Below are 22,811 nucleotides of genomic sequence, written 5' to 3' on the forward strand. Positions count from 1 at the left end.
GCTTAACGTGTCTTCCGAAGCACGGATCATCTTACTTTCGGACAATCTGGTGATCAGCCAGTAATGTCCTAACCAAACTAGGGACTACAAAGTATTTTTTGTGATATGTCCCCACCGGGAACCGAACCCGGGACATCCGGATCGTGAGCCCGACGCTCAACCACTGGACCACGGAGGTCGTTATCAGCCGGTGATAGAGTGAGAAACAGTGTGATAATAGAGAGATGTGATGTTCTCGCTCGAAAATGCATTTCTCGGGAATGTGGGTTTCCTACCGATGTTTTCCTTCACCGCTGAGCACGTGATAATAATTTATGATCCAAACATGAATTCGAAAACAAATTCGACAATCATTGGTTTAGGCCTGTGCTGGGTTCGAGCCTGCCCACTCCCTTTTTTGTGACCTGGGCGTACATAGTATCAGACCCAGGATGTTTTAAAGAAAGGCCAGGTCAAGGGTACTCCAAACCGACATGAAGTCTATGATGAGAGTGGAAGAATCAAAAATGGTGTCAGGAACGTAGAAACTGGAATTCCGTGGTCTCTGCCTACCCCAATGGGAAATAGGCGTGATCTTATGAATAGAATAGAATAGAAATAGTTTTTTTATAAAAGAGCGCCACACACACAAAAAAAAAGACAACAACATCATATCACGACTAAACAATTACAAAAAAGCAAGACGGATGTTTGTCGAAATGATCGTAAGGTGGTAGTGGACGTCCTGAGATAAAAGGGTCTCGCTCAGCACAAGTCGCGGCGGGGTTATGTATGTTTGTAACACGTTTTTTTTTACACTTCCCACTTGGCTGTATGGCATACAGGTGTGTGCCTACGCGCCGGGAAAAAGTTATGTTCGTTTGACATTTCGTTTACGCGATGACGATGGCAATTTAGTCCCGTCGCGATTATTTCTTTAAAGTGGTGTATAAGCCACATATATCATGATGAAAGGATGGTGAAGTCTTCTGGTGAGTGTTTAGATGGTTATTATCGTGGAACGTTGGCAATTATGAGCTTCATATGTTCATGACAATGACCTAACCTCACGTTCTTTCTTTCAGTATAAAAACAATGGTTTAGTCCATCGACTAGGGGGAATGCTGTTATAATATCGTCCCACGTGATGTGGTGAGTGTTTTTACCTATAATTCCGCGTCGTAACGGGGTTGACAGAGCTGTAACATGTTATAGAAATGTCCAGTCTGCGCTAACTAATCTATGTCGACGCGACTGTCCGCAGAGTGATGACGTCATAATACTGAAACATCTCACTTCTCTTATTCATTGCAACACTGGGAAATTTACGAGAGAATCTGTTACCTACAGACTGCGCAATCTGATAAAATTTTGTAATGGTAATTTTATCCAACAAAACAATATTGAAGTTAGTCATGATGATTACATGGTTGCTAGATAGAGTCTCGAGTTACACATGCGAAATGAATGTATATACAATCAAAGAGCTAAAGTGCAGTCGCTGAGCCCAATTATTTGTGAACAGTGGTAAAATTATGCACCTTTAGTTGTCATAAGTATAAAATTTGTTTTTTTTTTTTTGGAGCCTTGGTAGTCCCTTTGGGAGAACGCTTGACTCTCACTTTGAGATCGTAGGTTCGAATCTTCGATATTAAAAACTTCGTTAAACTTAAACATAAGCATTTCCTTCACCCACATCTACACATACACAGACTGGTCCGCAGAACCAAGCACCACACTTTCAAAATTATGATAACTTTAAGTAGGTTACACAAGATATATTTAAGAAATAAAACGGATTTGAAAAAGAGTTCCATTTTGTATTACTACGTAGATACAGTTCAAAGAAATCTTTCAAGATCCGCTATAGAACGTTTTTAATTATAAATCTCTTACTTACATAGTTTAGAAATAAGTGCAATTCTAAAAGTGCGGTACCTACACAGTCCGCTGGTCAGTTTTTAAATATAAATATGTATAATATTTGGGTGCGGGGCTCTGTGGCGCAGCGGTAAACGCGCTCGGTCTGCGATTGTTGAAGTTAAGCAACTTTCGCAAAGGCCGGTCATAGGATTGGTGACCACAAAAAAAGTTTTCATCTCGAGCTCCTCCGTGCTTTATAAGGAACGTTAAGCCGTTGGTCCCGGCTGCATTAGCAGTCGTTAATAATCATCAATCCGCACTGAGCCCGCGTGATGGTTTAAGGCCCGATCTCCCTATCCATCCATAGGGAAGGCCCGTGCCCCAGCAGTGGAGACGTTAATGGGCTGATGATGATGATGATGTATAATATTTAGGTAATATGTATACATTAATAAAAAACTAAGACAATTGGCTCCAGCATTGTAGACGGCGACACGGCTCACCACCTATCACGTTGGTCTAACAGAAAGCTCGGTGAGGTGTGGGTACTTAATTCATCTTGCGATTGTTGTACCTCTGACTACCCCAATTGTGATATAGTCGTAAGCTTACCTGGATAACCAGGGCAACAGTCGATGGTACGGAGCGGTGCCACTAAATCTGGAACGCTTTACTAAATATTTAATCTGCAGTGACGCGTTGTCGGCCTCCTGAATTATGGAACAGTGCGCGACAAGGTTTTGTCGATAATAATGTAGGTAAGTAGACATATTACTTCACCGGGTGAGAGCCTTCAGCGCTCCCCATTTTTCCGGCCATGTAGTTAATGTCATCTGCGGCAAAAAGGTGACTTATTGTAGAGACACGTCAAAAAAATGTGCATTTCTCGGGAATGTGGATTTCCTCACGTTTTCCTTCACCGCTGAGCACGTGATAATCATTTATGATCCAAACATGAATTCGAAAACAAATTCGACAATAATCGGTTTAGGCCTGTGCTGGATTCGAACCTGCGACCTCAATGTGAGAGGCAAGCGTTCTACCAACTGGGCTACCACGGCTTCTCTTGTTTCAAGATTATTAAAAAAAATATATTTATTGTACAAGGCATGACACACAGAATACAATAACCTACACATGCGAATAATTTTCCACTTCGTATTAAAACTACATACATAATTACACAAGCATGTACCAAATTAAGGTAATTATTTGCCAATAACGTAGGTTATTATGACGAACACCCATTAAATACATCCTGTATAGCTTATCGCACGCGACTCCATCCGTGTGGACTGCAGGGGAGGTAATAAGGCCATGGTATAAGAAAACCAGGTATGCTCAAAAGTGACAGCTAACATTTCAAGGTTAGCTCAGCTGACGTCACCACAACCTGGGTTGCCATTTCGTAAAAAAATAATTACCCACGACCATTGTTTTTATATTTACTTTGAAAGAGAATTTTGAAGATTTAGTTAAAGAGTTACTTACAGTTTTAATGTTTTTTTTATATATATATATATATATATGTGACAAGTACCTAATAGTAATTAAATACATTAGTCAGTAATTCACTTAATTTTCAATAATAAAGTTTACTTCCTTGGAATGTTGGAGATACCAATTTAATAGCAACACAATGGTAACACTTACGTCATCAAAGGGCTAGCAATGGCGGCTTGTCATAGGATTGTGCATACCTGGTTTTTTTATACCATGAATAAGGCCACATTGAAGCAATTGATCTAAAAAAGCAATATGGCTATTTGTAATTTTTTGGCATCGTGAGGGAACCCACATTCCTGAGAAATGCATTTTCGGATATATGTGACCTAACCTGTATTGGGCTGGTTTTCCCTTCGCGGGTTGGAAGGTCAGATAGACAGTCGCTTCTGTAAAAATCCGGACCTGTCATATCTTCAGGTTAGGTAAGCGGACCCTGTGAAAAACGGGATCATTTTTTTGGGTTGCTTTTCTTTTTCTTCTTCTATCGTGTGAGTTGTGGGGTGGATTACCAACCTCATCCACCCTGGTTTCCGGTTATTATTGAGCTGCCAAAGCTCCCTGACATGGCTAAATAATCACTAACCTTTATAATAAAATTTCAATTAGTAAATAGATACCCACTACTTAACGTGCTTTTCGAAGCACGGAATCATATTTCCTTTGGCCTGTAATGTTCTAACCAAACTAGGGATCATAAGGAGTTTATTGTGATATTATTATGTCTCTATCGGGATTTGAATCCTGAACCTCTAGATCGTGAGCTTAACCAAACATTTCTGTGCGAATTTCATGCAGTCTCTGTTCCATACTACTCTGTGCGCGCTTTCACATTTTAAAGTGAATAGCTAGGAGCTCTTTGTGTCGTAAAACGAATTTTCGTTCTCAATGAACCTTCCATTATTTCTTGATTATATTATACGACTATTATTTTTCATAATTACTTTTTTAATTAAATTATGTTTTTAATTATTTGTGGACAAATGTTTTCATTTGTTGGTCTTTGAAGTATAAAAGGATTTAAAAAAATAAAGGCTTTTTGTAGTTTTTAAACTACACGCTGCGATTATTTTCACACATACGGAATTTACACACGCACATTAAAAAAAATAATTTCTTTAACGCTTTTAAAAAAAAAAATAGTACGCCACATTTTGGAAAGGTAGTTTAAACCCGTTTAATATTTAATTTAATAGTAAGAAAGTGACAGTGAGTGGAATGGCATTTATTTTTGGTCTACTACGATTTCTATGAACGATGAAATTAAAACACATAATAACGGGTTCTTACCGCGTTTAAATGGGGATATGAGACTCCCGATATTTCGACACTGTTGCAAGTGCCATGATCACGGGATGACTGATGAGATTGGAGTGGAGTAGATCCCGTTATTATGTGTTTTAATTATGATAATAACCGCGTAAACTTAAAACAATGGATGAAATTAATTTTAGTTTTATCCTAGTTTATCTTTTTTCTTATGTAAGTGACCTTGTATTGTCTTAAGTGAGAATAAATAATCTTTAAACCTAATTTAACCGACCAATTTCGCTTCTTCAACTCTCATCCAAACATCTTGAATTTGATCGCGTTATGTTCGCCTAAGCTGCTTGCTGCTCATAGACGGGAACACTCCGCCCCGCACCAGTTCTTACCAGGCGTCGAACTGGATTTACCTCACCCCCTCTGGGTCTTGCTTTTGGTTTAAATGGCCATAAGCAGCTTAGGACTACAGGGGAGCACTCTGTCTCCCTCGCACTTACGCGTTAGGTGGTTTTTCCTTACTCCTAAGCGGTTTACAGCCATTTAAGACCAGAGGGGGTTAGGTTAGGTTAGGTTAGGAGTTTGGTCAGATAACGAGGAGCTCGGTGGCGCAGCGGTAAACGCGCTCGGTCTGAGATTGTTGAAGTTAAGCAACTTTCGCAAAGGCCGGTTATAGGATGGGTGACCACAAAACAAAAGTTTTCATCTCGAGCTCCTCCGTGCTTCGGAAGGCACGTTAAGCCGTTGGTCCCGGCTGCATTAGCAGTCGTTAATAACCATCTATCCGCACTGGGCCCGCGTGGTGGTTTAAGGCCCGATCTCCCTATCCATCCATAGGGAAGGCCCGTGCCCTAGCAGTGGGGACGTTAATGGGCTGATGATGATGATGATGGGGTTAGGTCTGCGCCCGATACAAATTGGTGCGGGGCGGAGAATTACCGTTCTCTACATAGTATTATTCTGTACTCTTTGCCCTTACCTTGGTTTACTCCAATCACGTTTTGTAATCGATTCTAATTTAGATTAGGGTAACTGACATGTGGTTGGCTCATCGTTTATTTGTGCTTGATTGACAGCTTGTGTGTCGACTTGCCCTATTTTAGGACGGAAGTGGTTCCGGTATACACAAACATACTACCTCTTTAGACATCTACTGGTCATCACTAATTTAAAAGCCATGCTCTTGTCGGCGTAGCATTCTCCATTATTGTCTATCAAAGGCCAATTTTTTAATCTGTTCCATGTAAGCTCTTTTTGGTCTTCCCCTTTCTCTCTTTCCTGATAGCTTCCCGTCTTATCTCTTATCTTATTTAGCCTATACGATCCCACTGCTGGGCAAAGGCCTCCCCTTGGCTTCCCGTCTATGATGTTTTAAACTTCGTCGTATCTTATTAAGTGTCCAATCGTCTTGCGTCTTCTGTCCCCAATAATCTCAATATTTGGTGCTAATTCCTATAGATACCATCTAATTTTATTTTTAAGTTATACCTGTCATTTTCTATTTTGGAGAAAATGAAAAGGGACGGATGGATTACCCGACATGATATGCAGACTAACAATACTCGGCAGGCATAAAATTTATCTAAAATAACCTTTTAAACATTTTGCATCGCTATAACCTGACAGAATTAAGTTAACAGCACACGTCAAGCGGGTTGCATAGCAGCGAGAAACCTATTTGATTCGTCCGAGTTATACATTCATTCAATTATTCTTTTTAAAATTAACAGCTTGACAGCTACCTCCGTCCCTTTCCTTTACGGCGGATTAGTACATAACCGGTATAACTTCAAATAAATTTAGATAGTGTGTACTGGTATTTGTACCAATATAAACTATATCGCAAAGCCACGTTTTAAAAGACCATATGCCAAAGATATATTATTAGTCTGGTGGTAGAAGTGTCAACTAAGTGGGCTATGACCTTAAGACTCTATTCAACTCCCTTTACAAGCGTCCAGCTAAGTCTACTCACTGCACTCAGCTATGTCAAATATCTCGTAAAACACCTTATGGATATAGAATATTTATGTACAGAAGCGACAAACCTTTCTGCCATTGTGATGATCCTTTTAACTATTGTGAACATCATCAGTCGGTTCTTCTTCTATCGTGTGGGTTGTGAGGTGGAGTACCAACCTCATCAACCTTGGTGTCAGGGTTACTATTGAGCTGCCAAATGCCCCTGACATGGCTCATATAACGACTACTAACTTACACCAGTAAGTAGTAACCGGGACCAACGGCTTAACGTGTCTTCCGAAGCACGGATCATCTTACTTTCGGACAATGTGGTAATCAGCCAGTAAAGTCCTAACCAAACTAGGGACTACAAAGTATTTTTTGTGATATGTCCCCACCGGGAATCGAACCCGGGACATCCGGATCGTGAGCCCGACGTTCAACCACTGGACCACGGAGGTCGTTATCAGCCGGTGATAGAGTGAGAAACAGTGTGATAAGAGAGAGTGTGAGAGTAAGTGTGAGAGTGTTCTCGCTCGAAAATGCATTTCTCGGGAACGTGGGTTTCGCAACGATGTTTTCCTTCACCGCTGAGCACGTGATAATCGTTTATGATCCAAACATGAATTCAAAAACAAATTTGACAATCATTGGTTTAGGCTTGTGCTGGATTCGAACCCGCCCACACCCTTTTTTGTGACCTGGGCGTACATAGTATCAGACCCAGGATGTTTTAAAGAAAGGCCAGGTCAAGGGCACTCCAAACCGGCTATGCATGAAGTCTATGATGAGAGTGGAAGAATCAAAAATGGTGTCAGGAACGTAGAAACTGGAATTCCTTGGTCTCTGCCTACCCCAATGGGAAATAGGCGTGATCTTATGAATAGAATAGAATAGAAATAGTTTATTATAAAAGGGCGCCACACACACAAAAAAAGACAACATCACATCACCACTAAACAATTACAAAAAAGCAAGACGGGTGTTTGTTGAAATGATCGTAAGGTGGTAGTGGACGTCCTGAGATAAAAGTGCCTCACTCAGCACAAGTCGCGGCGGGGTTGTGTATGTTATAGAAATGTCCAGTCTGCGCTAACTAATCTATGTCGACGCGACTGTCCGCAGAGTGATGACGTCATAATACTGAAACATCTCACTTCTCTTATTCATGGCAACACTGGGAAATTTACGAGAGAATCTGTTACCTACAGACTGCGCAATCTGATAAAATTTTGTAATGGTAATTTTATCCAACAAAACAATATCGAAGTTAGTCATGATGATTACATGGTTGCTAGATAGAGTCTCGAGTTACACATGCGAAATAAATGTATATACAATCAAAGAGCTAAAGTGCAGTCGCTGAGCCCAATTATTTGTGAACAGTGGTAAAATTATGCACCTTTAGTTGTCATAAGTATAAAATTTGTTTTTTTTTTTTTTGGAGCCTTGGTAGTCCCTTTGGGAGAACGCTTGACTCTCACTTTGAGATCGTAGGTTCGAATCTTCGATATTAAAAACTTCATTAAACTTAAACATAAGCATTTCCTTCACCCACATCTACACATACACAGACTGGTCCGCAGAACCAAGCACCACACTTTCAAAATTATGATAACTTTAAGTAGGTTACACAAGATATATTTAAGAAATAAAACGGATTTGAAAAAGAGTTCCATTTTGTATTACTACGTAGATACAGTTCAAAGAAATCTTTCAAGATCCGCTATAGAACGTTTTTAATTATAAATCTCTTACTTACATAGTTTAGAAATAAGTGCAATTCTAAAAGTGCGGTACCTACACAGTCCGCTGGTCAGTTTTTAAATATAAATATGTATAATATTTCGGTGCGGGGCTCTGTGGCGCAGCGGTAAACGCGCTCGGTCTGCGATTGTTAAAGTTAAGCAACTTTCGCAAAGGCCGGTCATAGGATTGGTGACCACAAAAAAAAGTTTTCATCTCGAGCTCCTCCGTGCTTCATAAGGAACGTTAAGCCGTTGGTCCCGGCTGCATTAGCAGTCGTTAATAATCATCAATCCGCACTGGGCCCGCGTGATGGTTTAAGGCCCGATCTCCCTATCCATCCATAGGGAAGGCCCGTGCCCCAGCAGTGGGGACGTTAATGGGCTGATGATGATGATGACTGGGCACAGGCACACAGGCAGCTCGGTGAGGTGTGGGTATTTATTCATCATGCGATTGTTGTACCTCTGACTACCCCAATTGTGATATAGTCGTAAGCTTACCTGGATAACCAGGGCAACAGTCGATGGTACGGAGCGGTGCCACTAAATCTGGAACGCTTTACTAAATATTTAATCTGCAGTGACGCGTTGTCGGCCTCCTGAATTATGGAACAGTGCGCGACAAGGTTTTGTCGATAATAATGTAGGTAAGTAGACATATTACTTCACCGGGTGAGAGCCTTCAGCGCTCCCCATTTTTCCGGCCACGTAGTTAATGTCATCTGCGGCAAAAAGGTGACTATTGTAGAGTCACGTCAAAAAAATGTGCATTTCTCGGGAATGTGGATTTCCTCACGTTTTCCTTCACCGCTGAGCACGTGATAATCATTTACGATCCAAACATGAATTCGAAAACAAATTCGACAATCATCGGTTTAGGCCTGTGCTGGATTCGAACCTGCGACCTCAATGTGAGAGGCAAGCGTTCTACCAACTGGGCTACCACGGCTCCTTTTGTTTCAAGATTATTAAAAAAAAAAATATTGTACAAGGAATGACACACAGAATACAATAACCTACACATGCGAATAATTTTCCACTCCGTATTAAAACTACATACATAATTACACAAGCATGTACCAAATTAAGGTAATTATTTGCCAATAACGTAGGTTATTATGACGAACACCCATTAAATATATCCTGTATAGCTTATCGCACGCGACTCCATCCGTGTGGACTGCAGGGGAGGTAATAAGGCCATGGTATAAGAAAACCAGGTATGCTCAAAAGTGACAGCTAACATTTCAAGGTTAGCTCAGCTGACGTCACCACAACCTGGGTTGCCATTTCGTAAAAAAATAATTACCCACAACCATTGTTTTTATATTTACTTTGAAAGAGAATTTTGAAGATTTAGTTAAAGAGTTATTTACGTTTTTTTTATATATATGTGACAAGTACCTAATAGTAATTAAATACATTAGTCAGTAATTCACTTAATTTTCAATAATAAAGTTTACTTCCTTGGAATGTTGGAGATACCAATTTAATAGTAACACAATGGTAACACTTACGTCATCAAAGGGCTAGCAATGGCGGCTTGTCATAGGATTGTGCATACCTGGTTTTCTTATACCATGAATAATGCCACATTGAAGCAATTGATCTAAGAAAGCAATATAATTTTTTGACGTCGTGAAGGAACTCACATTCCCGAGAAATGCATTTTCGGAGGTATGTGACCTAACCTGTATTGGGTTGGTTTTCCCTTCGCGGGTTGGAAGGTCAGATAGACAGTCGCTTCTGTAAAAATCCGGACCTGTCATATCTTCAGGTTAGGTAAGCGGACCCTGTGAAAAACGGGATAATGCTAAGGAGATGATGTCATTTTTTTGGGTGGCTTTTCTTTTTCTTCTTCTATCGTGTGAGTTGTGGGGTGGATTACCAACCTCATCCACCCTGGTTTCCGGTTATTATTGAGCCGCCAAAGCTCCATGACATGGCTCGTGTAACGACAACGTACTTAAGTAAGTAAGTAGTGACCGAGACCGAAAGCATAATGTGCTTTTCGGCATAACGTGCCATGTTAGGGGTCTTTAGTGGCTTAATAATAACCCTGACACCAGGGTTGATGAGGCTGGTATTCACCTTACAACCCGCACGATAAGAAGAAGAAGCGTGATATAGTAACACTAGCTTTTGCCCGCGACTTCGTCCGCGTGGCGTGTTATAAAAGAGAGATCTTTGTGTGTGTGGGAGTGCATATCAAATTTCAAGCATCTAACTTATGCAGTTTAGATTTTTCATACAAATGTTTTTTCGCGGTAACTCCCGTTCTTGTGCAAATTTTGCAATATCCTGTTGCAAATAAGCTTTAAGTTAACTAAGGTACCTGCATTCCAAATTTCAAGCGTCTAACTTAAGCGGTTTAGATTTTTCATACAAAAGGATTTTCCCGCTAATTCCCGTTCCCGTGGGAATTCCGGGAATTCCTTTCTTAGTGCACCTCTACGGTACCTATGCTACGTTCCTTCCAAATTTCAAGTGCCTAAGTTTAGCCGTTTAGGCTGTGCATTGATATGTCAGTCAGTCAGTTTCTCCTTTTATATATTTAGATACAGACAGAGTTACTTTCGCATTTATTAGTATGGATACGAAAGTGGTGTTGGCAAAGGTATTTCAGTAATTGGCAACACTGAATGAATGAATCCTCTTTCGCAGTAAATTTGAATGAATTCACTCACGCGAATAAAATTATGAATTCAGTTTTAAATTACTTAATTCAAAGCTATTCAAAGTAAATATTTTTATTATTTTATTATAATTTACATATTGTTGTGCGCAGAAGGAAATTCAATGGAATCGAATTTGTTCTTGGAATTTCCCTTGATGTAGAATAATTTAAAAGTGTCTACAACTAACATATGCGGGCGGCGGGAAGGGTTGGGGGGGTTGTATGTCTCCTGGCACAGACATCCTTTGCTTAAAAGGAGATCCCTGCATTTTAGCTTTAAGAGCATAATTTTTTAAAGGATTTTTTTGTTAAGGGCAATAGGCTCACCTCCTGGGACTTAAACATAGCTAGCGAGGAGTAGGTGGGTGCACTATAAAATACACCACTGCCTACCCTTACAGGCCTATAAACTCACGCCTATTTCCTACCGGGGTAAGCAGAGACTATGGAATTCCATTTGCTTCGATCCTGACACACTTCTCTTGCTCCCTCCACATTCATCAATCGCTTCATACACGCACGCCGGTTCAGAGTAGATCGTACTAAACCTAAGGAAATCTCCAATTTAGTCAAAGTAAGTCCTTCTATCCGATTAAGATTTACCACTTCGAACGATATTGAACTAGGTTTCCTAATTCCCTAATGATAAATGAATCCTTCTAGATAAAAGTGCAAACGAAGTTTGAAAAATTCTCTCCTATTTCTCCAGAGCTTTTACATTTCTTTATAAGAGCAGGAAAGCCTTCAGCGCTCACCATGTGTCCGGCCAAGTGGTTAATCTTCTATAGTGTGGGTTGTGAGGTGGATTACCAACCTCATCAGCCCTGGTGTCAGGGTTATTTTTGAGCCGCCAAAAGCCCCTGACATGGCTCATGTAACGACTACATACTTACATCAGTAAGCAGTAACCGGGACCAATGGCTTAACGTGCCTTCCGAAGCACGGATCGTCTTACTCTCAGACAATCATGTGATCAGCCTGTAATGTGCTAACCAAACTAGGGATCACAAAGTGTTTTTTGTGATATGTCCCCACCGGGATTCGAACCGAGGACCTCCGGATCGTGAGCCCAACGCTCAACCACTGGACCACGGAGGCTGTTAGAAGTAGTTAAAGGCATGAGCATCATCACCAGCCCATTAACGTCCCCACTGCTGGGGCACGGGCCTTCCCTATGGATGGATAGGGAGATCGGGCCTTAAACCACCACGCGGGCCCAGTGCGGATTGGTGGTTATGAACGACTGCTAATGCAGCCGGGACCAACGGCTTAACGTGCCTTCCGAAGCACGGAGGAGCTCGAGATGAAAACTTTTTCTTTTTTTGTGGTCACCCATCCTATGACCGGCCTTTGCGAAAGTTGCTTAACTTCAACAATCGAGCCGTTTACCGCTGCGCCACCGAGCTCCTCGTTATCTAACCTAACTCCTAACCTAACCTAACCCCCTCTGGTCTTAAATGGCTGTAAACGGCTTAGGAGTTTGGAAAAAGCACCTAACGCGTAAGTGCGAGGGAGACAGAGTGCTCCCCCGTAGTCCTAAGCTGCTTATGGCCATTTAGACCAAAAGCAAGACCCAGAGGGACTCATTTCAACGAATATCCGTTTGACTTTTTTCGTAACTGTTTTGTGAAAATTTTAAATGATGTTATTATTGTTATTGTGTGTAAGGTCCTTTTATAATAAACTATTTCTATTCTATTTCAGATGGAAATCTTCTTGTCTCAGTAAGTACATACATACATAAACTCACGCCTATTTCCCACCGGGGTAAGCAGAGACTCCACCACCACCAATTAAAGCGCCACGCTCTTGTCGGTGCAGCATTTTCCATGCTACTTTTTTAGGGAAAAATAGGGTAGTGGTTTCCGTCTTGCCTTCCGCCCAAAGCAGAGACTATGGAATTCAATTTACTTCGATCCTTCACTTCTCTTGCTCCCTCCACATTCATCAATCGCTTCATACACGCACGCCGGTTCAGAGTAGATCGTACTAAACCTAAGGACATCTCCAATTTGGTCAATGTAAGTCCTTCTAAGTCTTCCTCTGCCAGCCCTACCGTCAACTCTCGCTTTATAAACCGCTTTCGAAATTCTATTATCCTTCATCCGCTCAAGTACATAATACATATTATATCCAGCATACGTTTAAGAATGTCTGTTTATTTATGTACAGTCATGAGCAATATCATGTTCGCACTTTAGAACCCTATCACACTATCATATTTGACATTTAAGGAGACTTACGGTTTAATTTGTCAAAAAAGTTAATGTGACATGGTTTCAAAGTGTATACATACCTATTAGTACTCGTGACCGTATATATTGTGTATTCACAGAGCAATACAAAGTTCCAAAATGCAGTTAAAAAACCGCAAACTGGGTTGTGGCAGTTCCTTACGAGCCGACTGGACGGCGCCGGCGTTATAGAGTAGTTATGATGTAGAGACTACGTTGAGATAATGGTCTAAAGTTTTGTAAGTTTTGGCAATTGCTTGTGGAGACATTTCGCTAGAGTTTAGCTATAATAATCATTCTTTATTAAAGTCACTAGACACAATATAGTGTTCCAACAGCCTCCGTGGTCTAGTGGTGAGAGCGTTAGGCTCACGATCTGGAGGTCCGGGTTCGATTCCCGATGGGGACATTGTAATACATTACAATGTGGACGCCTTATAGATGTTGTCTTAAAATGAGATATTAGTTTCCCAGGGCGTGGAATGAGGCACCGAACTCAGAGAATAGGGGGAGAATAAGATTAAAATGTTGGGCGCCGTGTAGAAGATCCCCTCCTATTGCAAACAAAGCCAAGGTGTTGGAAATAATAAAGATTTCACTTTTAACAAAGGTATAATTGGTTCAACAATTTCACAATAAAATAATATGAAGTCAGTCGGTTACAAACCATCCTAATGTAAATTAAGAAATAAATCTATTACTATAACATGATATCTTAACTTAGTATTATTCCTATGAGGAAAAGTTAAGTGTCAGGACGGCAGGTCCTGACAAAAAGGCATGAAGTATGTATTGAGGATAAATACTCCATGTATTAGTTGAATAACATCTTGAGAGCATGGCACTATCCATAATAAGTTAAATTAATCATGAAGAAGAGATATCTAGATGGTATCCAGAGATTTTAACACCAAACTGGAATTATGTACATTGATGACCGCAGCAGGAACTGACCCTGACGGCAAAAGCAGATAATGAACACAAATGGTAGTCATGGCTGGGGAGCTAGACCCTGAAGGAAGACCTTGAAGTTGATTTTTGAAGTTAGTCTTTACAGTTGATCATTCTAGTAGAACTTTAACACTGGACTCTGCCGGTGGACTTTGACCCCTGTAACAAAATGACATGTTACAGCTCTGTCAACCCCGTTACGACGCGGAATTATAGGTAAAAACACTCACCACATCACGTGGGACGATATTATAACAGCATTCCCCCTAGTCGATGGACTAAACCATTGTTTTTATACTGAAAGAAAGAACGTGAGGTTAGGTCATTGTCATGAACATATGAAGCTCATAATTGCCAACGTTCCACGATAATAACCATCTAAACACTCACCAGAAGACTTCACCATCCTTTCCTCATAATATATGTGGCTTATACACCACTTTAAAGAAATAATCGCGACGGGACTAAATTGCCATCGTCATCGCGTAAACGAAATGTCAAACGAACATAACTTTTTCCCGGCGCGTAGGCACACACCTGTATGCCATACAGCCAAGTGGGAAGTGTAAAAAAAAACGTGTTACAGTTCCGTTTTAGTTGAGGAAGAAAAATTTTATTTAAAAATTTTAAATTTTTAAATAAAATTTTTCGCTACACTCTAGTAACGAAAGAGAAATAACAAGCGACTCCTGATGAGTTAACTTGTTATGAACGTACATTTACCTTACAAAGGTAAAAGAATGGAAAGAAACAAACATGATCACCATGTATCAAACTTGAAAACACATCTCATGTAGCCCAAGGGGAAAAGATTAGTACATTCCGCACTAGCCTCGTGCTTACCTGAGTTAAAATTTGGGATTCTCCCAAGAAAACACATTGCACATAGGCAACATATGTTTGAAACAAATCAAAGAAACACCCTGGTGGTGTCAGACGACAACTCTAAGACTTAAATCTAACACTGCTTAACCTTAAATAAACATACAAATATCTTGAACATAGTCAAGTTAAAGGAAGACCTACCTAACTTTTAAATTTAAAATAACAGACTAAACCTTATGCATACGTTTTACTTAGTCATGGCAAAGGAAAACCTACCTAACTTTTAAATTTAAAATAATAGACTAAACCTTATGCATACGTTATACTTAGTCATGGCAAAGGAACACCTACCTAACTTTTAAATTTAAAATAATAGACTAAACCTTATGCATACGTTATACTTAGTCATGGCCATGACACTAAACTTATTCCAAGTAAAAACTACTTAAGTACTTAAAAAACTTAATCTATCTTCTTTTTATATATAAGAGTGAATATCCTTGGCGTCATTTGGGTGACAATCAAACACACACCAAATGCATAAACAAGGCCTACGGATATTACTCGAACGAGGGAAACCTCATCAAATGGATCACCTTCCTATAGGGATGACCACTTAACAGGTAATGTCCTTAGAACACAACCTTGAAAGTGAGAGAAGACCTAAACTTCCTCACTAGGACCTCGAACAACAAGATCTTTAATGTGGAAGGAACCCAAAGGTTTACCTTCTAAGGTTTTCAATGAATAAACTACATTACCTAGCTTTTTATGTACTACACATTTTTCAAACTTAGGGGCTAGTTTAGCAGAAAAGTGCTTGGGAGCGCTGGACAAAGGAAAACATCTTTTATAAATAATTTGACCTTCCCGCAATTCCAAAGGACGCTTCCTAAGATTATAATATTTTACATTGTGTTGATATGCCTTTTTAAGGTGACATTCAACTTTCTTGAAGACTTCAGCCATACGAGGCAACCGAGAAGCAAAAGTTTGGGTATCTACTACTATGGTAGACCCATCACAAGGTGAAGAATCTTTTGTATAAGTAGCACCATCGATGACCATTTCTCTACCATGATTTAGATAAAAGGCAGTATATTTTGTACTTTCGTGGACCGAAGTATTGAGCGCACACTGGATTTCCTGAATGTTCTGATCCCATTTACGATGATCAGAACGCACGAGGGAAGCAATGGCACGAACTATATCACGATTCACGCGTTCAGTTTGATTACACTGGGGATGGTATCGAGGATTATAGAATATATGAGGTACTCCGAATGAAGTTAAAGAATCTCTAAATTCTTTAGAAGTGAATTGAGGACCGTTGTCGGTATACAGGATACGACATACGCCATGGACTAGAAAAACATGTTTTTCAAGACATTTCACAATGGCCTTAGAAGTTGCACTACGCAAAGGGAATAAAAGAACATACTTACTGAAATAATCAGAGACCACGAATAAGTATTGATTGCGAGAATAAGATGAAGGGAAAGGACCTAATATATCGCATGATATAGCCTCCCAAGGTTTAGTAACTTGACGGGGGTTACCCATCAGACCAGGCCTAGCAGTATTGACCGGCTTGTATGAACGACATACCTCACAATTGTCAACATATGATTTTACATCTTTAAATAAAGAAGGCCAGAAATATATGGAAGAAATTTTCTTGTGGGTCTTAGCCACACCGAAATGACCGGAAGAAGGCTCATCATGATATTTTCGAAGAACTTCTACATATTTTTCCCGGGGAACTACGATTTTCCAATCGTGTTGGGAAATAAGATGATATTTATTTTTAGATAAACGACAGAGTTTACCATTTACTACCGAGAAATTAGGATAACGACGAGGATCTTTAGTACAACCGTTAAAGACTTTAATATACCAAGGATCAGAAATAGTGTAGGGATCAATTTCAATTGAGCCAATCTTGATTCTAGACAAAGCATCAGGTATCACATGTTCTTTACCTTTCCTGTGAATTATATCAAAATCGAACTGACTCAAACGACATGCCCATCTATTTAGACGACCACTCGGATTTCTAAGATTCTGAAACCATTGCAACGAGGCATGATCGGTTATAATATAACATTTGCTACCCTCAACATAAGGACGGTATAACTCCAGAGAATAAATCACAGCTAGCAGTTCTCTTTCTGTCGCTGAGTAATTGATTTCTTGGGCGTTTAATGTTCTGCTACAATAAGCGATAGGGTGATCAATACCATCGACCCTTTGAGTTAAAACAGCACCAATAGCAAACGAGGAAGCATCCGTATGGATGTAAAATGGCTGAGAGAAATCAGGACATTGTAGAATAGGTGACGAGATAAGAGCAGATTTAAGTTGGGTGAAAGCTTCTTCAGCTTCCGGAGACCATGTGAAAGGTACCTTCTTACTAGTAAGTCGAGACAAAGGTCTAGCAACATGAGAGAAATTTTGGATAAAACGACGGTACCAACCCGCCATTCCCAAGAAACGTTTAACTGACTTCGCGTCAGTTGGCGTTGGAAAATTTGCAATAACATCTACTTTAGAAGGATCGGTCCTAAGACCATATCGATCAACTACGAAACCGAGATATTTAAGTTCAGATCGACAGAAAAATGACTTTTTCACGTTAATAGTGAGATTAGCGAATCTTAGTTTTTCATAAACCGCTTTTAGAATTTTCACGTGTTCTTCAAAAGAACTGGTACAGATAATGATGTCGTCAATGAAACAAAACACTTTGTTATCAAATTGAGAGGAGAAAAGATTATCCATTAGCCTTTGCATAGTAGCGGAGGCTCCTACAAGACCAAAACACATGACCTTGTAATGAAATAGCCCACGGCCAGGAACCGTGAAAGCTGTTTTCTCTTTCGAAGAAGTAGAGAGAGGAATCTGATGATACGCAGCACTCAAGTCAAGAGAAGTTAAGTATTTAGCATCGCGAAGATTGTCCATGATATAATTAATATATGGCAGTGGATAGGCATCAGGTTTTGACACTGAATTTAACCTTCTACTATCTAAACACAGACGAATATCACCATTGGCTTTAGGTACCATGGTTACTGGAGAATTCCAAGGAGAGAAAGATGGTTCAACAATATCATGTTGGAGCATTCGGTTTAACTCACCGTCTAGAAGTTTAAGTTTTTCAGGACTAATACGATAATATTTTTGTTTTATGGGTTTCGCATCGCCTGTTTCTATAACATGTTCTATTAAATGAGTACGACCAAGGCCGACTAACTCTGAATCAATATTTGAGAAAAGTTGTTTAACGTTAACAATTTCTTGTTTTTGAAAATCAGAAAGAGAATCTAAATTGCGCAAGCCATTTTCTTTGACACTTGCTACATTGTATAAATCGACAGGCTCTATTGCAGGTAGACACGCCAGAACTTCTGGGGCTAAGTTAAATGATTTCCAGAAATTAATTCCGAAATGTAATGGAAGTTTGATTTCGGGTTGAATGTAAAATTGAATGAGCTTAACCTCATTGTTATATTCAATAGGAATATCCATGTAAAATTGGCACATGTATTCGTGACCACTAGCCACTTTCAAAAATACAGGGGACTTTAAATTACGCAATGGGATACCAAGATTTTTAAAGAATTTATGAGCATTGTTTCCTAAAATAGAACAAGCGGCTCCACAGTCGAGTAAACCAGAAATTTTAATGCCATAGACTTTAACAGTTAAATAAGGGCGAAAGTCTTTAGAATCAGGATTAAATATCGCCTCCCTGCAGGATTCAGATCCCAGAGAGACTAAGCAATCTAGTTTTTTGGATTAGAATGAGGATTACAATTTGGGCAAAGAGGAGTCTTTACCCCCTTCTTACCACATTTAAAACAAACTACTTCCTTAGATGCATTACACCGATTTGTGGAATGATTCGTTCCACCACAGCGAAAGCAAGTCGAAGAACGATTAACAGAAGCGACAGGAATGTTTTTAGAAAAATCCCTAGAGGATTTAGGTTTGCATTTAAAGTTGAAATCCGGAGCTACGGAATTTTTAGAGAAATTTGGTTCTATAAAGTTGTCAATCCTATGTTTTGACAATTCCAAACGTTTACCTATCTGTTGTAATTGTTGGATGGTAGTGACATCAATCATCCGAATTTCCCTACTATATTCCGGACGAATATTCCGCAAGATGATGTCGAGTTTATCGCTCTCAGAAAGATCTTTACTCAAACGAGACATCATACCTAGTATGATAGACAAATATATGACAATGGATTCATCCTTCGCTTGTGTTCGCGAACGAATCTCTTCAAGAAGACGAAAGTCGTAGTCAGGTAAATCAAAATCTGATTTCAAAGCAGAAACCAGTTCACTATAGTTAGAAAAACGACATTTGTTGGCGCGATACCAGCATAAAGCGGGACCATCCACCAAGTCAGTAAAACCAGTGTAGATATCATCAACACGAATGTTCCGTGCCGAACACAGCTCCTCCAAGCGAGCCAGGAAAGCGCGAACACAGGAATCACCCTTAAATTTCAAATTCAACGAGTTGAGGTTATATTTCTTTTCATGAGAAATAATAGTTTTATATTTGTTAATACACGACGGACGGTTTAATTCATGCTCGGAATCTGAAGATGAATCGGAAGTGGTATCATTATTGGCCAATGATAACAATAAAGAAGTTTTCAATTTTTCAAGGTCATCGGCCGGACGTTCTATGCGAGACAACCGCAAAAGCAAATACTGAGCACGGCCAAGAATACGCTGATGGGCCGAAGGAGATTTGTCAGGACTCGATAAACAAGAGATGATTTCATTTATTTTTGATGTTAAAGTTTTATGTTCATCATCAAGATCACACTCAAAACCCTCAGATGGTACAACTATACTGCCGCGACGGGCTTGTTTACAAGTTTGTCGAAATAATTTTCGTAATTGCTCAACAGTATTATCCCGGTCAACCTTTACATTCCGAATAGAAAGTTCATGAATAAGTTCATCTTTCAACAAGAAGTTAATATTAGCATTGAATTCCGCCATTCTGAGTAAACAAAGTAAGAACAGTATACCAGATAAGTGAAGAAGAAATATGGTTATGACACAACTGTATGTGAATACAGTTATAGTACTCTAAGTACTAACAAAATGTAATGAAGAAAAAAAAAATTATAAGTAACACCCCTATAAGGTACTTATCTACATGCTACTATGGTCCTATGTATCAAATTTATGAATACTATGTTCCTATGTAAACACTAACAAATAAAATAAGTTAAAAACCCACAGTCTATTACTATGTCTATGTAAGAACTTCTATGTGCTCTGAGTCACTATGTTTATAATCGTATAAATTACTAGAAAAAGGAATTGTGTCACTATAGTCCTATGTGATATTAAAAGTATATGACTATGGCCCTATGTAAGCTAACTCAGCTCAAAATAAGAAAAAGAAATCTGAGAGATACTATGGTCCTGTCAATAAAATTATCACTATGTCCTTATGCAACAACAACTGGAGATATGCTAAATTTCAAGTTTAAACCATACCTACTTATAAATAGAAAAGTAAAGTCATAAATGTGTACCTATTAAAAGAAAACACACCCTATTTGCTATAAAGTTACACCATGTGCTTATAACTAGGTTATGTTACAAAGAACAAAGAAAGTGAAATACCTACTAATTTCCAACCTTGCTTTTCTGAGCCAAACGTTGGGCGCTTACTGTAATACATTACAATGTGGACGCCTTATAGATGTTGTCTTAAAATGAGATATTAGTTTCCCAGGGCGTGGAATGAGGCACCGAACTCAGAGAATAGGGGGAGAATAAGATTAAAATGTTGGGCGCCGTGTAGAAGATCCCCTCCTATTGCAAACAAAGCCAAGGTGTTGGAAATAATAAAGATTTCACTTTTAACAAAGGTATAATTGGTTCAACAATTTCACAATAAAATAATATGAAGTCAGTCGGTTACAAACCATCCTAATGTAAATTAAGAAATAAATCTATTACTATAACATGATATCTTAACTTAGTATTATTCCTATGAGGAAAAGTTAAGTGTCAGGACGGCAGGTCCTGACAAAAAGGCATGAAGTATGTATTGAGGATAAATACTCCATGTATTAGTTGAATAACATCTTGAGAGCATGGCACTATCCATAATAAGTTAAATTAATCATGAAGAAGAGATATCTAGATGGTATCCAGAGATTTTAACACCAAACTGGAATTATGTACATTGATGACCGCAGCAGGAACTGACCCTGACGGCAAAAGCAGATAATGAACACAAATGGTAGTCATGGCTGGGGAGCTAGACCCTGAAGGAAGACCTTGAAGTTGATTTTTGAAGTTAGTCTTTACAGTTGATCATTCTAGTAGAACTTTAACACTGGACTCTGCCGGTGGACTTTGACCCCTGTAACAAAATGACATGTTACAGCTCTGTCAACCCCGTTACGACGCGGAATTATAGGTAAAAACACTCACCACATCACGTGGGACGATATTATAACAGCATTCCCCCTAGTCGATGGACTAAACCATTGTTTTTATACTGAAAGAAAGAACGTGAGGTTAGGTCATTGTCATGAACATATGAAGCTCATAATTGCCAACGTTCCACGATAATAACCATCTAAACACTCACCAGAAGACTTCACCATCCTTTCCTCATAATATATGTGGCTTATACACCACTTTAAAGAAATAATCGCGACGGGACTAAATTGCCATCGTCATCGCGTAAACGAAATGTCAAACGAACATAACTTTTTCCCGGCGCGTAGGCACACACCTGTATGCCATACAGCCAAGTGGGAAGTGTAAAAAAAAACGTGTTACAACATTGTCGAAATCACTATGTGAGACTGTCCTTTGTTTGGTAAGGACTTTTCAGGCTTGAATCACCTGATTGTCCGAAAAAGTAAGATCATTCCGTGCTTCGGAGGGCACGTTAAGCCGTTGGTCCCAGCTATTAGCCGTGAAATCATCTCCACCAACCCGCATTGGCGTGGTGAAGTATGCTCCATACCCCCTCCGGTTGTTTGAGGGGAGGCCCGTGCCCAGCAGTGGGACGTATATAGGCTGTTTATGTTATGTTATGTAAATATACACAATAAAATATATTGCTAAGACAGATTAATATGCTTAATCCTGGCTTTCTGCCTGAGACCACGTCCGCGTGAACTTGCATTATCGCGCGCAACACTTCTTTTCCACTCTCTTTTTAACCTCTTCAGGGAGGATTTCGAGGACAAAAACTATGCAATTTTCTTTTATGTAACTCTAACGCACCATATTAAATTATGAATTTTATTTAAATTAATTCAGCAGTTTAAGAGTGAAAAGAGAGAAAGAAAGAAAGTTGATCCGAGCTTCGGAGGGCACGTAAAGAAATCGGTTTTGGTTACTACTCCCTTTGTTAAATATGTAATCGCCGTATGAGCCATACCAGGGGCTTTTGGCAGCTCAATAGTAACTCTGACGCCAGGGTTGATGAGAAAAAAAGAAAATACTCGTGTAACTTTTTTATTGTTCGGCGAAGCGTTGCGTTAAAGAGAATGTATGTCGGCTCGGCACTTTCACAACTTGTGGGTCTGCCCATCTTTACAGGGATAACAGTTATGTGCCGTTCATGAGCAATATAATGTACCCACTTTAGGACTCTGTCGCACTAACATATTTGACATTTAGTGAGACTTACATTTCAATTTGTCAAAAAAGTTAATGTGACATGGTACCAATGTGTATACATATTAATGCTCGTGACCGTACTCTGGTCTTATCTGCCTGAAGGTTAGGTAAGAAAATT

The 22,811-nt window shown here is 39.5% G+C and overlaps 1 protein-coding gene and 1 long non-coding RNA gene across 3 annotated transcripts in view; both read left to right on the plus strand.

The window, feature by feature from the left end:
• The first annotated feature begins 782 nt into the window (after window positions 1-782).
• Window positions 783-1,094, plus strand: LOC126377632 (uncharacterized). The gene is made up of 2 exons (XR_007567932.1): window positions 783-971; window positions 1,065-1,094. It is a non-coding gene; the product is annotated as an uncharacterized LOC126377632 (long non-coding RNA).
• Window positions 1,095-12,698: 11,604 nt separating this feature from the next.
• Window positions 12,699-22,811, plus strand: part of LOC126377553 (uncharacterized) — an 81,353-nt gene continuing 71,240 nt past the window's right edge. For both annotated transcript variants that reach the window (XM_050025348.1, XM_050025349.1), the window contains exon 1: window positions 12,699-12,719. The gene's annotated coding sequence lies outside the window, so the exon portion shown is untranslated. The remainder of the gene's footprint in view (window positions 12,720-22,811) is intronic.

This window comes from Pectinophora gossypiella, chromosome 23 (assembly GCF_024362695.1).
Source record: "Pectinophora gossypiella chromosome 23, ilPecGoss1.1, whole genome shotgun sequence".
Taxonomy (NCBI): domain Eukaryota; kingdom Metazoa; phylum Arthropoda; class Insecta; order Lepidoptera; family Gelechiidae; genus Pectinophora; species Pectinophora gossypiella.